The sequence below is a fragment of the Symphalangus syndactylus genome, chromosome 10 (assembly GCF_028878055.3).
Source record: "Symphalangus syndactylus isolate Jambi chromosome 10, NHGRI_mSymSyn1-v2.1_pri, whole genome shotgun sequence".
NCBI classification, from domain to species: Eukaryota; Metazoa; Chordata; class Mammalia; order Primates; family Hylobatidae; genus Symphalangus; species Symphalangus syndactylus.
The window spans coordinates 53,147,730-53,165,987 of record NC_072432.2 but is presented as its reverse complement, the minus strand read 5'-3'; the positions used below and the strand labels follow the sequence as shown (position 1 = coordinate 53,165,987).

The following is an 18,258-nucleotide window of genomic DNA, read 5'->3' as shown; positions in this document are numbered from 1 at the left end:
ACACAGCAAATTCATTTCAAACTCTTTATGTTTTATAACTATGACTCAAAATGCGGGGGCAATAATAAAAATCATTAGCCAATTTGAATATATCATATATATATTCAATATATACATCATATATATTCAATGTATACATCATATATATATTCAATATATACATCATATATATATTCTATATATATATCATATATATATTCTATATATATGATATATATATATAGGGAATGGTAAAAACCACCAAAAGCAAAGTCAAAAGACAAATGAGACAATTGGGAGAAAATACTTGCAATATACATTACAGATAAAGAACTAATATTCCCAACATTCAAAGAGCTTAGTAATAATTTAAAAAGACCAAAACTCCTAGAGAAAAATGAAAGTATAGACAGACACCTCCCCCTATATATATGGCTCTGATAGATGGGAAAAGATGTTAAACCTCACTCATAATAAGAAAAATGCACACTCTACACCAAAATACCATTTCTTTGCCCTTCAGATTGGCAAAAATTCAAAAGCGTGACAATAGACTCTCTTGGTAAGGCTGTGAGAAAACAGGCACTCTCATACATTGCTGATGGGAATGCAAAACAGTACAAACCCTATGGAAGGGAATTTGGTAACATCTAGCAAAACTACATAGGCATTTACCACTTCAACCTAGTAATTCCACTCCTACATTTATCCTGAAGATATACCTCCAACAGTATGAAAAGACATAAGGTTATTAATTGCAGCACTGTATAACTATACAATGCTAGAAACTATCTGGATACACGAACATAGAAAAGAAGATGAATGAACTGGTGTACATACACTCAAAAGAATGATGACGACCTCTATGAACTGATATGGAATAATTTCCAGGGTATATTTTCCAGTGAAAACAGTTAAGAGCCAAAGTGTTTACACAGACAATATACTATCTTTTGTGCTGGAAAAAAGGAGAAATAAGAAAACACACACATCTAATAATCATTATAAAAGGAAACATTGGAAAGATAAACCAAAAAACAATAAGGTTGGTTATCTACCAGGGTAGCATGTTGTTTTTGTTTTTAGTGATATATGTGAAACAATTCTGAAACCATTTTAGATGGTACTCGTTTAGACTAAATGAGTAAAATGTTGGCACTGTTGGGAGCCCATGTTCTCATTATAGAAAAAGGGAGAATTGGAGGTATCAATGTAAATTCTTATTTTGAAAAAAAAAACCCATATTCACATATGTATATCCATGTTATATGAGCATATGCATGCAAACACATGCACATATTTGTGTGTGTGTGTGTGTATATATGTATATATATGTGTGCACACATGTGTACATGTGTACATTTTCTAGTTTGTTCCCTGATAGGGCCCAGAAGCAAAGATATCCAGCAATAACATATATACCAAAGCATCCAGATCTTGGTTTCTAATACTATTACCCAATAAGAAGGACCAAGACTCCTAGGAGAAATGACTGACTCCAGTGCCGGGCAATAAATGCACAAGATGAAACTTATTATAAAGAGTGAAAATAATGACTTGCTTTAAAAAAATGATGGGAGGCCGGGCGCGGTGGCTCACGCTTATAATCCCAGCACTTTGGGAGGCCGAGGCGGGCGGATCACGAGGTCAGGAGATCGAGACCACGGTGAAACCCCGTCTCTACTAAAAATACAAAAAATTAGCCGGGCGTGGTGGCGGGCGCCTGTAGTCCCAGCTACTCGGAGAGGCTGAGGCAGGAGAATGGCGTGAACCCGGGAGGCGAAGCTTGCAGTGAGCCGAGATTGTGCCACTGCACTCCAGCCTGGGTGACAGAGCAAGACTCTGTCTCAAAAAAAAAAAAAACAAAAAACAAAAAACAAAAAAACAAAAAAAAAAAAAAAAAATGATGGGAACATGTAAAAGGATACAAGAGCCAGCATGAAGAAGATGCCACTGGTGAGGACTGGAACAATTTGAGCTCCAAAATATTTAAGGACAGTAATGAAATGTTAAGCATTAAGGGAAAAATAGGAAACTATAAATTCAAATCAACAATAAATACAACAATACACATAGATAAATAGAAGGGCTCCTATTACAGTAGAATGCTGAGTAATGACTGGTAAATGCAGAGAGAGTAAATCATTATTTTGCAACTATAATAGTAAAGATTGATTCAAGCAAGTATCATCAATGGATGCTACACATACAAGGATGAAACGTTATGAGGAGTTGTATATTTTAACAGTCTTAAAGTGTCTCCCTTCCAGTAGACTGTTTATTAGTTGCAAGGAACATGTAGTAATATGGTTTGGCTGTGTCCCTACCCAAATCTCATTTTGAATTGTAGTTCCCATAATCCCCACATGTCACGGGAGGGACCTGGTGGGAGGTAAATGAATCACAGGGGTGGTTACCTCCATGTTGTTCTCATGATAGTGAGTGAGTTCTCTAGAGATCTGATGGTTTTATTAAGGGACTTTTTCCCTTTTGCTCGGCACTTCTCTCTCCTGCCTGCAAGTGAAGAAAGGTGTGTTTGCTTCCCCTTCCACCATGATTGTAAGTTTCCTGAGGCCTCCCCAGCCATGTGGAATTGTGAGTCAATTAAACTTCTTTATAAATCACCCAGTCTGAGGTATTTCTTCATATCAGCATGAGAATGAACTAATACACATAGTAACTATATAGTGGAAAAATCAGACAATGAAATGGTCAAAATTTCCATCACAAATGAAGGGCAGAACAGTCGGTACCTATAGATATGATATGCTCAGAAAGATATATTCCTTATGTAATATTCCATCCAGGAATGTATAACCTGAAATCTTATCAAGAGGAAACATCAAACAAATAAAAAATAAGGAACAAAAAATAAGAAAACGAACAAAAAATCACTTCTGAAAAGGGAAAGGATGACTGTCATATAATAAAATGTCATATAATAAAAGATAAAGGTTGAAGAATTATTCTAGATTAAAGGATACTAAAAAGACATCAAATATAAATGCAACATATGATCACTGACTAATTCCTACACTGGAGGAGAAGAAAATTGCCATAGAAGGCATTTATTCAGATAACATAATTAGAAAATGGAAGATTAAAGTAATGTAAGAATGTTAAGTCTACTTAAGTTTTTAGACTGCTAATGTAAGAGATGATCCTTATTCTTAGAAATCTACACAAAAACATTTAGGACTAAAGGGCCATAATATGTTCAATGTAACTCTCAAATGGCTAAATGAAAAGAATAAATGTATGCATGCATGTATATTTACAAATATATACACATAAACATGCACAAAGTGAGAAAGAGTAATAAAGCATTTGGGACAAATGGCTAACAATAGATGAACCTGGATAAAGGGCAACTGGATGCTCTTTATATTATTTTTGCAACTTTTATGCAAGTTTGAAATTATTTCCAAAAAAATCATTATATTCAGGAACTAACACATTATTTTTCTCCCTAAAATCTGTTCCTTCTTTTATAATTCCTACACAGCTGAACAGCACCAGTGCCAACTAGTCATCCCACTAGAAACTTGACAGTTAACCTAGATTACTCAATAGTTTCATCATTTCCTTCCTTTTCTATAACTCCCACACCCCAAAGGAGAATTTCCTAAGGGAATATCATTAATATGACCTTTTTTTCCTTCAATCATACCAAATTGGTGTAGGACCTAATCACTTAGCATTTCTCATCTGATTTACTGCTACAAACTACTAATGATCACCGTTCCTCCAGTCTTGGCCCTAGATCATTCTACACACTGCTACAGAGTGACTTCACCCAAAGAAATTTGAATATATCACTCCCTGTATTTCTTAATTTGTCCTAAATATAGGTAGGAAAGAACTTAATGGATTAACTTGGAAAAAACCCAATACTAATAAAATATATTATTTTGGATCTTCAGAAGCAAATAAGCAAAAATTACTGCCCAGAGACTTAAAAAGCTGGTATAACATAATTGATATAGTCATAAAACAACTGCAAGAGCCTTCTCGGACCCAATCTTAAAGCAACTGCTATTAAGCAATATGTTCAGTGCCTTTTATACAAATAACATAAGAACCCTGGAAGAAGGAAAGGTAATTAAAAGCATAGAAGGGAAAAGAAATTTAAGGAAAAGAAGGGAAGGAAAAGAAATGGGAAAGTAGAAAATTGAAAAGAAGGGAAGGAAAAAGTTAAAAAGGTAAGGGAAAAGAAGAAAACTCTATTAGTAAAACAGAGATTTGTCTAGTGTTAAAATGTTAGCATTTTAAGAATTAACTAACCCTCAATTATTCCTAATGAAATAGCAAGCATAATCACAGAAAAGTATTTTTTATATGTCTTTATCAATATCTGACATTTTATCAAATGTTACTTGAGGACAGTATTATTCATAATCAACATATATTCTATTATTTATAAGCAAATATGGAACCAAGTTTCTATTGCTTTCATTTTTTTTTTTTTGAGACCAAGTCTCACTCTGTCGCCCAGGCTGGAGTGCTGTGACACAATCTCGGCTCACTGCAACCTCCACCTCCTGGGTTCAAGCAATTCTCCGCCTCAGCCTCCTTAGTAGCTGTGATTACAGGCACCTGCCACCACGCCCGGCTAATTTTTACATTTTTAGTAGAGACAAGGTGTCACCATCTTGGCCAGGTTGGTGTTGAACTCCTGACCTTGTGATCCACCCGCCTTGGCCTCCCAAAGTGCTAGGATTACAAACATGAGCCACCGCGCCTGGACTGCTTTCATTTTTAGATTTTCAATTTCTCAGTTCAAGGCATCAATATACAACTATACATTTATTGTATATAAAAATATACACATATATAGTATATATGTATAATATACATAAAGTTACACAACATATATCTGTATCTGGATTCTAGTATTCTACTTGAGCACCTACACCTGTAGATTTCAGCTATCAATAAAAGGTTTTAAGTAACTTTTATGTTGAATGTCAAGTTGCACAATAACAACAACTAGATTTTATAAATATAAACATTTATTGATATTTTACACTGAGAATGTAAAATACAATAGATAGCCAAATATACATTAAAGAGTCTCCTCAGGACAAAAAGCTTGCTTCTTATATTTCTTTTCCAGTTTATAGAAGGAAAAGAAAACAAACTAAATAGAGGCAATAAACATGTCACACTACGGCCTCCTCTCCCCACAAAAAGTTGTTTTAATCATCACATTCATTTAGTCTTTTTATAACAAATAACACTTGTTCTTTAAACTTTAATTTAAAAATTGTAAGTGTGAGTAGGTGTGTGTCAGGAGAGACAGAGTAAAGGATCAAAGAGCAATTCAGTCTATAGATGGGCTCTTTTGTTAGATTTCTATAGGTCTAAGCATGTAAATATGGCCAACAGTACAGCAAGAAATTGTTTTTTTTTAATCTTATTGCTTTCACCGAGGCAAAGTCTGTTTTGTTGTTTTTGCTGCTGTTTTTTGAGACAGGGTCTCGTTCTTCTGCTCAGCCTGGAGTGCAGTGGCACCATCAAAGCTCCCTGCAACCTCAGTCTCCTTGACTCAAGGGAGCCTCCTGCCTCAGCCTTCTGAGTAATTGAGACTACAGGTGTGCTCCACCATGCCAGTGATCCCCCTGCCTCAGTCTCCTGAAGTGCTGGGATTATAAGCGGGAGCCACCACACCCAGCCAAGAAATCCCATATGCAACAGAGTTATTTAATTTACTCTTTGTATATTGCTTTAAAGCATTAAATGATAGCTAAAAATCGAAGTGTTTGGCCTATCTTCTATTCAGCTGGGACACATGCTGTGAGATCTTTGAACTTACAAAAGCAGTTAGCCTGTCTCTTTAGGTTTGCAAATAATGAAAGAGGGCAAAATCATCATAGTCTTTTGGGGTAAATGAGTTAAGAATATGCCACCCCAAAATGCCATTCTGGCATATTGACTATTTAAGTTAAAGGCACTTAAAAAAACAGCAGGTACAAGAAGATCATTCTGACCATGCTGTTTCTTAAAAGTAGGAGATGAAAGTCTCATGTGAAAGACGCCCTTCCTATACTGCAAAGAAAACAGCATTCTTATCATCAAGAATAAAAAGTTGAGGCCAAAGGAAATCTGGACAAACAACTCTGTTACACAAATTCTTATCATCCCAACCACTTCTCTGCCCACTTGACTACCCTAGCCCAAGCCCTTCTGACTTATCACATTTTTTGCAAGTTACTGCTCTTTGTCCAATTCAGTATATAAGTGTTTGTCTCTCACTGCTTCTTTGGGTCTTCATTTCTTTATGAGGCTCCTATGCCACATTAAATAAATGTGTATGCTTTTCTCCTGTTAACGGCAATTTAATTCGTGGGCCCAACTATTACCCTAAGAGGATAGAGGTGAAATTTTGCCTCTCCTACAGAGGAAGAGATTCTTAATAAAGTCCTTATCAATCTCTAACGCTAATAAACATTCTTAGTAGCTGGTTCCATACACCATGCTCCAAGCATGAAAATAAAACTTCCAGGCCAGATATGATGGCTCATGCCTGTAATCCCAGCACTTTGGGAGGCTGAGACAGGTGGATCACCTGAGGTCAGGAGTTCAAAACCAGCCTGGCCTACATGGTGAAAACCCTTCTCTACTAAAAATACAAAAATTAGCCAGTTATGGTAATGTGCACCCATAGTACCAGCTACTCGGGGAGGCTGAGGTGGGAGAATCAATAGAGCCCAGGAGGTCAAGGCTGCAATGAGCCATGATTGTGAGTTAGATATTATTTTCCCTAATGCCAAACGGCAACAACTGTGATCAGCTTATTTTTTTGTTAATAGAAACATTTATATAAATAAATTCCTACAAGCTACACTAATGGGGGAGGCACTCAGGCTATAAATATACACATTCACATAGGTACAGTGATTTAGGGCACAGCCCTAAGAGATTAAAGGCATCTTTTTTCTATACAAAAAAAAAATTGCAATGTTTTAATACCTAACAATTAGATCTATTTTCTTAAAAAGCAGATTTCTGAAAAGTTATTTTCTAGCATTCACAATATTTCTTAGGATACTATCATCGCAGAAGTTTCTACAACGTAAAATGAATAGAAATACATACACGGCTTTATATCCATATTCTATTTCCTAGGCATTGGCTAATTTTCTGTGTAGGACTTTATTCTTTACAAAGGCATTTCACATTTAGTTGACCATTTAACTTGATCCTCATAATAACCCTGTGGGAAGAAAGCTAACACATGCCAAGTACCTACCATATGCCAGGCTCCACTCAGCGTTTTACATGAACTATCTCTTTAATCCTAACAACAATCACATGAAGTAGATACTATCAATTCCATTTTTACAAAACAGAACATTGAGAATAAGAGAAGTTAAGTAGCCCAAGGTCACATGCTAGAAACCAGAAAAACCAGGCTTTAGAAACAGGTCTGTCTGCCTTACACTCAATCCTCTGCACTTTCACCTACACACTGTTATTTCATCATCACAAAGGAGGAAACAGTCAGAGGAAAAGGTATATTTGAACAAGGCTGCTTAGCTAGTATGTGGTATGAACATCATTTAAAACTAAAATCCTCTGCTTCTAAAACTCTTCCTACTATAGTACCTTCCAACTACAGAACCTACACAATCATTATAAAGCATAAAGTTATAGCCGAAGTATAAGATCATGGCTCCAAATTTGCCCTTGAAAATTTGCAAGAACCAGTACAATATACTATTACATGTACACTTCCATGGAAAACCTCATAACATACCTACAAAAGGTTTAATGCTCACAATCTCCTTTGCTTTTCCAGTAGCAGTTAAGCTCAGAAGAGAAAATCTAAAGGTGTTTCTTCATTCATTCAGCTACTTAGCTAGCACAGAATGGACATCTAACCCTCTAGGCGCTGAGGACTGTGATTTCCAAGTCTCTTCCCTCTTTATTAAGTAACTTACCTAGCATCATGCCTCAGTGCCATATGCATTTCCTTTAACCTCTTTCTTTTCTTATTATTCTTCCAATTTCTACTCTATTAGCCTCAAAGAAACCTCTCTTAATTGTTCTCATTTGTTAACTTCAACTAAGTAATTACTTCTAGTCACTATCTAATGCCCTGGGAAGTTTTTAAAAAAATACCTCATGTGGCTTGCTGCTCCCATGGCAGGAATACTTTCTGACTTTACTAGGCAGACCCAGGAAGAAACAAATGGACAATGTGGATTTTTACAAGAAAGTTGGTCTGGACTCTTCAAAAAGTCAGTATTATTAAAAAAGAAAGGAAGAGAGAAAGAAAAAGAGAGGAAGAGTGAAAGAGAAACAGGATAAGGGAAACTAATCTAGATTTTTTAAAGAATAAAGAGCACATAGGCAAATGCAATATGTGGACCTTAACTAGATTGTTGTTTGAAAAAAGCTATAAAGGAAGTTTTGAGGACAACTGGAGAATTAAGATATGGACTGAATTTAACACAGTATTATTGTTCTTTTTTACATATGGTAATTAATACAGTGGTCATGTAAACAACATCCTTTATTTCTAGGAGATGCATATTAAAGTATGAAGTTTTTAAGAGTGAAATGTCATAAGGTCTGAAATTACTTTCAAATGGTCCAGCAGTGCCACACCCCTCTCTAAAATGTACATATTCCACAAGAATATATGTGGCAAAATGTTGGTAATTATTAAATCAAGGTTGAAGGTGTTTCGATGTTCACTGTATTATTCATTAAACATTTCTGCATGTTTAAATTTTTCGAAATACAAAACTGGGTTCAAAAAGGTAAGGGAGAAATTAAACCATTGGGCAGTCTATACTTGTTTTCAGATTTCTTTGAAATGGAGTCTCTCTCTGTCGCCCAGGCTGGAGTATAGCGTGATCTCGGCTCACTACAACCTCTGCCTCCCAGGTTCAAGCAATTCTCCTGCCTCAGCCTCCTAAGTAGGTGGGATTACAGGCGCCTGCCATCTCGCCCAGCTAATTTTTGTATTTTTGTTTTTAAGTAGAGACGGGGTTTCACCATATTGGTCAGGCTGGCCTTGAACTCCCGACCTCAAGTGATCCACCCGCCTCAGCCTCCCAAACTGCTGGGATCACAGGCATGAGTCACCGCACCCAACCTAGATATCTAGTATTATTGATAGAGCAGAAATAACAACTTCCTCTTAGTCTACAAAGTGCTAACTGCTAAATCTTAGAAGGGTTACCACTCTAATCAGGTTCTGAGGAAGAATACACAAAATTACGACTCTACTCTTTTTTTCTTCCATAAACAAAAGTATATCACCAATACTTTAAGTATAAAACCATATAATTTTCCCATGGTACCAAAGATGATAATGTGTGGGTGTACTGCACAAATCTTTTCTTAAACCGTGTTTTTCATGGTTTCCAATAGAATATCTTACCAAGGTCAACAGACGGTAAAGGAGCAAACGTATTTTTATAAAAATCTGTTATTTGCATATACCTTATACAATCTCACAGATGTTACTTTCTATTAATTATGTAGTAAGTACTTTTGTTTTATTCTTAAATGGTCCAACTGCCCTGAGACTCAGGCCTTAGGCAAAGCATGCAGACAATGAGGAGTACAATGAACCTAAAGAAAGTTAGAAAGATGGCTATGATCACCACACATTTTTGCAGAAATACACTTCAGAGAAAACAAGTTTTTCACGAACCTATGCTTCTAACATAAGATATGACTGAAAAACTCATTCATTTAGGTTCACACACCACTTTACACTATTAAATTAGACTTAAAATGTATTCCCATTCCAGACACATAAACTAAAGGCTATGAAAATAAGTCTTCCACAAAATTCCAACATCCATGCAGTCAAGAAAAAGCAAAGGGCTAACTCAAATTAAAAACTTACATCAAAACGTTTTTTCTTTGGGTATTACTAAAATTATTTATTTAAATACTAAAGGTATTTATTTTCTTCTTGCACATATCCCCTTCTTAGAGAAATTGCCCTTTCCCTTCTCACTGAAAAGGAACTTTATTGTGAATACCTAACTAGGCTCTTCCAACGACAGCTGACTGAACAGTGTTAGACTCCTCTGTGTTGTGAGATAAATGGTTCTCTTCCCTAGCAAGTTAGAATTTAGAATTTTATGAGATATTTATCTATGGGGACTATAGGCTAGCTGAACTTAACACTCATAATTGACCACTGATAAGAAAGTAGAGACCATTTAGCAAAACAAAACAAAAACAAAAAATACACGCAACTACAGAAAAAGGAGAGGAGGCACCTAAAAATATTCAGTTCCTCGGAAGCCTGGCTGTACTTCCTGTACTGCGTTCTATAGTATCTGTCACCAGGAAAATTGTCTTCAAAACAACCATCAGGGTGGGGCGGGAAGGTAAATATGGACATCTATGTAGATACAGATGCAAACTTCCAAAGAAACAAATGAGTTAAATTAGCATACTAAATAACAAAAATATGACTAGGACATAACAAAGCCTGGGATTCAATTACTGATCAATACATTCTTCCCAAAATAGGATGGTAACCTTATACAGAGCCACTTGAAAAGATAGAACAAATCATTTCTGGTCCAAACTTTCTTTATTAGTGTGCATTTTCTTACTTTTATCAGCAATAGAATAAAATGTTTGAAACCTGTGTTTAATATTAATGAATATTCACAGACTATCAGCTTTAAATATAAATTCAAACATAATAAAAATGCCTTAGGTCCTTTTAGGGTAGAGAAAGAAATAAGCGATGTCTTTCTTCACGTATTACAGAGGCAGGATAGGAGAGCAGTCAAATGCATGAGCCCTGGAGCCAGACTCCTAGGTTTGAATTCAGGCCCTGCCATTGCTAATCCTGTGACCTTGGGTCAGTTACTTCTCCTATTCAACAGTATAAAATTAGAATAATAATAGAATCTATCTCGTAGGAGTATAAGAAAAATAAATGGCATAATATGTGCTTTTAAAAATCCTAGGAAACAATGTTAGCTGCTATTAATATTATTATTTTTAATAATCATTAGCTGATATTCTGGTAACAGGGGTGGATTTCAAATATACCTATAACATTATAAAACTGAATTCCTTCAACAGGACGACTCTTTAACAGGTACGGGAAATAAAAAACAGAAAAATGTATGATCCAAAAAACAGGAGCAATCTTTATTTTTAAAAACCCTAATCTCCTAGACTATCTAATTCTATAGTGGGGCCTCCACAATAACAAACCATGAAGTGTTTTTTCATGAGGGATACTCCGCTTTTTGATAAAATTCTGTAAAGGCTTCAATAACTCCTGACCACAAAATGAAGCCTTATTCCTAAATGCCCATTCATCACTCAGAAACAGCAAAGCATTAGGATTATCTACTGATGTTGGAAGAAGACGAAGGTTTAAAAAAAAAAAAAAAAAATCTCATCTCAAAAAAGTTTTAATTTTAAACCATGACTGGTTCAGAGATGACTACAAAAACGCATTCCTATGGGGCTTTTTGAAACTTGTTTTGGACTAGGCAATTATATAGGTAAGAAACAGTTAGAGATGTTGTTAAGGAGAAAAACAATTCTTGCATCATAAACATATGATACATGATTTGCTTCCTACAAAACATGCAGTATGACCAAATAAGAGAACCAAGCTGAAAGGTAAAAAATTAAGCAGAAGAGAAGAAATGATGAGGTAGAAGGGAGGGAAGGAGACCTTCATAAATAATTTCAACTATTTGGAGGAGGAAAGAATCAAAATATCCTAATTTTTATAAGAAAACACAAAGTAGTTAAAACTTAACAACTTACAAAGTAGTTTTAAACTTAACAAAGTAGTTAAGTTTAAAAAAGCAAGCAAAGATTAAAAAGAATCTGTACTTCCTTCCCTATATGTTTTGAAATCTGGTAATTCTTTAACTCATATTTCAATCTGGAACATAGACATATTCACAAAAAAAATCCTTCAATCAAAATATACTGCATCTTTACTTTCAAAATATGATCCTCGGCTAGTCTTTTTGAGGTTCCTCCCCCAATACACACAAAGAAGATAATAAGCAGCTTCAGAGTCTGTATTTCAGATTTTTTTTTAATTTTCTGTCTTCCTTCTATATCACTTATATTGTCTAACACTTTCAATTTTCGTATTTCACTTTACTTAGGCATAGATCCTTTTTCTCAAAGGAGAAGGAGTTTAGCTTTCTTAGGATGCTACCAAAGGGCTTCAGTCATCTCACAACCAAATTAATCCATGTAAAGATGGCTTTTAGTAGAGATCTTCAGAAAACTGAGGTACCCTCAAGGGACACTCACATGACCACAGGGAATGACTCGACCTTTATAAGACAATGAAGAGAAAAGGCATCACTTCTCCACACTTCTTTCCCCTATGTGAAAACAAAACAAAATGAGAAACAGAAGAGGGGGGCTAGCGGTTAACAACACTTAAAAAGAAAATGAAAACCTGACATCCTAGTGCTTGTAATTTTTAAGAACTTATTGACTACAAAACATCACCTCTGACCTAAGCAAAGAGAACACACTTATTTCCTCTATTTCCTTTTTCTCCTTTCTTTGTAAGTCAATAATTTAAGTGATGCCTTTAAACTTATCTCTTTTTATGCAAATTCTATTCCATTTTTCAAAAATAAACATCACTTCTTGGCTTTTGGCTAAGATCAAGTGAAAAAATAAAGTCAGTATGCTAATAAAATATGTAACCAATCAACTAAATACCAAGGGATATATATATTATTTGCTGTGGACATGATTTTGTTTATATTTCAATCTCAAAAATGCTGAAGTAAAAACGAAGTTAAGAAAAAAAAGGTGATTCTTATTAACAACAAATAGCAGCTAACATAAATTTAGCTTCTACTTACTGTGTGCCAGGCACAGTATTAAGTTCTTTATATGCATTATCACATTTAATCCTTTGATACTTCTAAGTACTACTAATAAACCCATTTTACAGATAAGGAAATAAGAAGAGGTTAGAAAAATCTGTCCTGGGGTAAAAAGCTGTAGGTAGGCCAGATGTGGTGGTTCACACCTGTAATCCCAGCACTTTGGGAGGCCGAGGTGGGAGGATCACAAGCTCAGGAGTTCATCCTGGCCAACACGGTGAAATCCCATCTCTACTGAAAATACAAAAAATTTGCTGGCATGGTGGCAGGTGCCTGTAATGCCAGCTACTCAGGAGGCTGAGGCAGAAGAATTGCTTGAACCCAGGAGGTAGAGGTTGCAATCAGCAGAGATCGCGACACTGCACTCTAGCCTGGGCGACAGTGTGACACTCAATCTCAAAAAAATAAAAAATAAAAATGCTGTAAGCAATAATATGATTTAAACTAGAAAATATGATTAAGTTTGAGACCTTAACCAAACCAGTATTGCAGTTTTTTCACTTTCATATCTGCTTTATTAATACACCTTATATATTTTTAATCATACTGTTGATAAAGATCAATGTATAATTTGTCCCCAAAACAAGTGCTAAATAAGGAATACTAAGGGGTGAAAATCAATGTGGCCGGGCGTGGTGGCTCACGCCTGTAATCCCAGCATTTTGGGAGGCCAAGGCGGATGGATCACGAGGTCAGGAGATCGAGACCATCCTGGCTAACACGGTGAAACCCCGTCTCTACTAAAAATACAAAAAAAATTTGCCAGGCGCAGTGGCAGGCGCCTGTAGTCCCAGCTACTCCGGAGGCTGAGGCAGGAAAATGGCGTGAACCCAGGAGGCAGAGCTTGCACTGAGCCAAGATCATGCCACCACACTCCAGCCTGGGCGACAGAGCAAGACTCCAGTCTCTAAAAAAAAAAAAAAAAAAAAAAAATCAATGTGATGTGGCCATACAAACGTCAGGCTCTATTTAATAAATCAAAATTCTATAGAAAAAGGAAAAAAGTTTCACAACAGAAGTGGTGATTAAAAAGATTAGTGTTTCTAAGACTTAAATTTTAAATATCACTTCTTCAAATGAAAGAAAACTGAATTAGATTTTAAAATCCTAAAACTCTATTTAGTAATACAATTTTATTTTGCTACTTATTTTTTTCTGATTATAAAAACTTTTTATACTTTGTAATTTAAACTTCACATCAGGTATCTTTATTCATTTACATTTTCCTGAGTTCCCTTCCGGCTTTTTAAACTCTCTCAACACATGTTTTCTTTCTAATACATTTGACACAGACTTTCATTTCTGGGTGATGTTTTTCTAAATCATGAAATTTGCAACATTATTTTCCTCAAATAGTCTAACGCCTAAAATCTAGTCATAAATCTATGCAGTTCCAGAAGTTTTCATAATAAAAAGGAGGCATATTATAAAACAGAACTGTCAGCTCAGTATCCTGGTAACAGCATCCTAAGAGCATAAGCTTAAACCTTCCCCTTTGCCATAATCAGTTCAACAGACCTTCCCTCTGCCATAATCAATTCAACAGAATTTTTTCTGAGAAAAAAATTATCAATTGTTCAAAAATAAGAATGCCTTCCCCAGTCCACTATAGGCATACCAAAAGAAAGTCTTAAATTTTTGTATGATTTCTGCTACACTCTGCTAACAAGTAAAAAGGAATACCACATAGAAATCCTATTAAATTATATTTACTTAATTTCTGTATACTATGACTTAAACGTCCAAATCTAGTGAGAGTTAAAGATGTCTCCACATTTCTAACAATGAGGTGTTTGTTTACTATTAAATGTATTCTATTTAGAGTAATTCACAAATAATAATTAAACAACAACTTATAAAAATAACCACTTGTAAAATCATATAAAAATCGTGTCATCATATGCTTAAATATATGCTCCATCTAACCTAATGAAGTTTTTAAAAACAATCTTTTCTCCATGAACTTGAGATTTTCTTAGACTAAATTTACTAAAGAAATGTTATTCCATATGTTACACACACACACACAGACACACACACACCTTATAGATTAACTCCTACAGATAATGCCAACTAGGTCAAATTTCACTTCCAGAAACACAACTATACGGCCTTCCATAAGAAGAATTACAAAAAGAACCCATAAAATTAGTTTCCAAATACGATGGTGGTTGATTTGGAGTGTCAACATGACTGGATTAAGGGATATCCAGTGAAATGGTTTGGCTTTGTGTCCCCACCCAAATTTCACCTTGAATTGTAATCCCCATAATCCCCATGTGTCAAGGGCGGGGCCAGGTGGAGGTAATTGCATCATGGGAGAGGTGTCCCCCATGCTGTTGTTGTGATAATGAGTGAGTCTCAGGGGATCTGATGGTCTTATAAGTGTCTGGCATTTCCTCTGCTGGCACTCCTTCTCTCTCCTGCTGCCCTGTGAAGATGTGCCTTCAGCCATGATTGTAAGTTTCCTGAGGCCTCCCCAGCCATGTGGAACTGTGAGTTAATTAAAGCTCTTTTCTTTATAAATTACCCAGTCTCAGGTATTTTCTCATAGCAATGTGAGAATGGACTAATATATCCAGATAGCTGGTAAAGCAGTAATTATTCTCAATGCTTCAGCAGGCATTGAGCTCATCCCGTTTCTGCTGAAAGACAAAACCAGGTGGTGTGGAATTTGATTAGAATGATTGGGGTGTCCCAGGTGTGTCTGTGAAGGTGTTTCCGAAGGAGATTGACATTTCAGTCAGTGGACTGAGTAAGGAAGATCTGCCCTCAATACTGGTGGGCACTGTCAAATCAGCTGGGGACCCAGATGGAACAAAAAAAGTAGAAGAAGGGTGAACTTGCCCTCTTTTCTGAAGCCAGGATACCCTTCATTGTCTGTCCCTGAACATCAGAGCTCTTTGTTCTCTAGCCTTTGGATTCTGGGACTAGCATCAACCCCTCTCCCTTCTCCGTGCTTGACTCTCGAGCCCTCGGCCTTAGACTGAGAGTTACAGCATTGGCTTCTTTGGTTCTGAGGCCTTTGGACTTGGACTGAGTCGCTACTAGCTTCCCTGGTTCTCCAGCTTCCAGACAGCCTACGGTGAGACTTCTCAGTCTCCATAATCGACTAAGCCAATTCCCCTAATAAATCCTTTCTCATATATATCACTATCTAAATATATATTCAATTGATAGCCTGTCTCTTGGGTAACCCTGACCAAAACACCATAGATTTTTCCATCAGTGTAAATGATAAGAACTGCTAGCTGGATGATATGGTATATATGATTGTACCACTACATTCTATAAAAGTAACTGTAATTGAGCAGTACCCTTGGCCAGTTTGGTGTATTAAATATCCTCACATATGGCAGATAATTTCTAATACTTTATAATACCTTAGTTGTTGAAAATGACCACAAAGAAGTTGATAAAATTAAGGTAATCTTAATAACCTCAGACCTCTTACTCTTAAATTTTTTTAGGGAAATGAGATTAGACCTCTGCATATTTTATGAGAAATATCATGTTAATAACATAGCGAAGTGAAAAGTCACGTGCCACTTCAAGTCCACACAGGACCAAAACATAACTCATTTTATACATACTAGTAGTCAGCCTCAAAAGTGGCTCCCAATGACCCTACCTCCTGGTATTTACACCCTTGTGTAATCCCCTCTCCTTGAATGTGGGCTAGACCTAGTGAATCACTCCTAATAAACAGAATATGGAAAAAGTGAAGGCATGCCACTTTCAAGACTATATTACAAAAACACTGGGCCTTTCATCTTGCTCACCCTCTCTTGTTAGCTTGCACTAATGGAAGTTGATGCCATGTTGTGAGCTGCCCTACAGAAAAGGCTCAAGTGGCAAGGAACTGAAGTTAGCTTCTCAAAAACAGCCCACACAAGGAGCTGGGTCCCTTAGTTCAACAATCAGTGAAGAACTAAGTGCTGCCAATAATCACATGATTGAACTGGAAGCAGATCCTCCTCCAGGACCTTCAGATGACACCACAGGCCTAGCAGACATGTTAGGTGCAGCCTTGTGAGAGATCCTGAGCCAGAGGACTCAGTTAAGCTGCACTCAGATTCCTGATCAACAAAAACAGATAATGTTTGCAGTTTTAATCTGAGAAGTTTTGGGGTAATTTGTTATGTAGGGCAATAGATTGAATTGTCCCCCCCACCAAATTCATATGTTGAAATCCATACCGTCAGTACCTCAAAATGTGACCTTATTTGAAGCTAGGGTCTTTAAAGAGGTAATCAAGTTAAAATGAGGCCATCAGGGTGGGCTCTAATCCAATATGACTGGGGTCCTTAGAAATCTGGACATAGGACCGGGCGTGGTGGCTCATGCCTGTAATCCCAGCACTTTGGGAGGCCGAGGCGGGTGGATCACCTGAGGTCAGGAGTTCGAGAACAGCCTGGCCAACATGGCAAAACCCTGTCTCTACTGAAAATATAAAAAATTAGCTGGATGTGGTGACGCACACCTGTAATTCCAGCTACTTGGGAGGCTGAGGCACGAGAATCGCTTGAACCCAGGAGGCGGAGGTTGCAGTGAGTCAAGGTCGTACCACTGCACTCCAGCCTGGGCAACAAGAGAGAAACTTCGCTCAAAAAAAAAAAAAAAAAAAAATCTAGACACAAGAGACATGCATAGAAGGAAGACCGTGCAAAGAGACACAGGGAAAAGATGGCCACCTAAAAGCCAAGAAAACAGGACTGGAACAAATCCTTCCCTCACAGGCCTCAGGAGCCAACCCTGCAACACTGACTTCAGACTTCCAGCATACACACTGTGAGACCATAAATTCCTATCATTTAAGCCACCCAGTTTTTAGTACTTTGTTACGGCAGCCCTCACAAACTAATATATGTGGCAATAGATAACACACACATACTTAATTCAAAATAACTTCTATCAACAATACCAAAATGAGCCTCCATTTAGGACTGAAGTAGATGCCCAAAGGTCTTTATTAAGAAAAAAGATATTAGTCTATACCAGAAAATCTTAGGACCACAGATATTTTAGTGAGCTGGGACCTCTGCAGTCATATAATCTAATCTACTCATTTCAAAAATTGATGACAATAATAATAATGATGTGCCAGGAACACATACATTAATTCTTTATAATAATACCATGAGCTACTACTACTATCATCCACTCCTTTTTTAAGATGTAGAAATTGATGTCCAGAAGTAAAGGTCACAAAGCTAGTATGTGGCAATGCCAGGATCTGAATAAATTGAGGTGCACAGAGAAAAAGTAATTTACCCAAAATCATAGTTGGCAGCTCAGCTGGGTACCTAATAGTACGTCTCCTATATTCAAATCTTTTTTCTCAAAAAGTCAAATGAAAAAGGTTTCCTTTCTCAAAATATCTTATTGCACTGTACCATTTTATTCA

General features: G+C 36.5%; 1 protein-coding gene across 10 annotated transcripts in view; it reads right to left on the bottom strand.

Moving 5' to 3' along the window:
- The window catches only part of WDFY3 (WD repeat and FYVE domain containing 3), a 303,634-nt gene that overhangs the window by 249,502 nt on the left and 35,874 nt on the right, over positions 1-18,258 (bottom strand). For 2 of the 10 annotated variants that reach the window (XM_063611168.1, XM_063611170.1), the window contains exon 2: positions 12,259-12,332. The exons of the other annotated variants lie outside the window; for them this stretch is intronic. The gene's annotated coding sequence lies outside the window, so the exon portion shown is untranslated. The remainder of the gene's footprint in view (positions 1-12,258; positions 12,333-18,258) is intronic. 10 annotated transcript variants of the gene reach the window in all.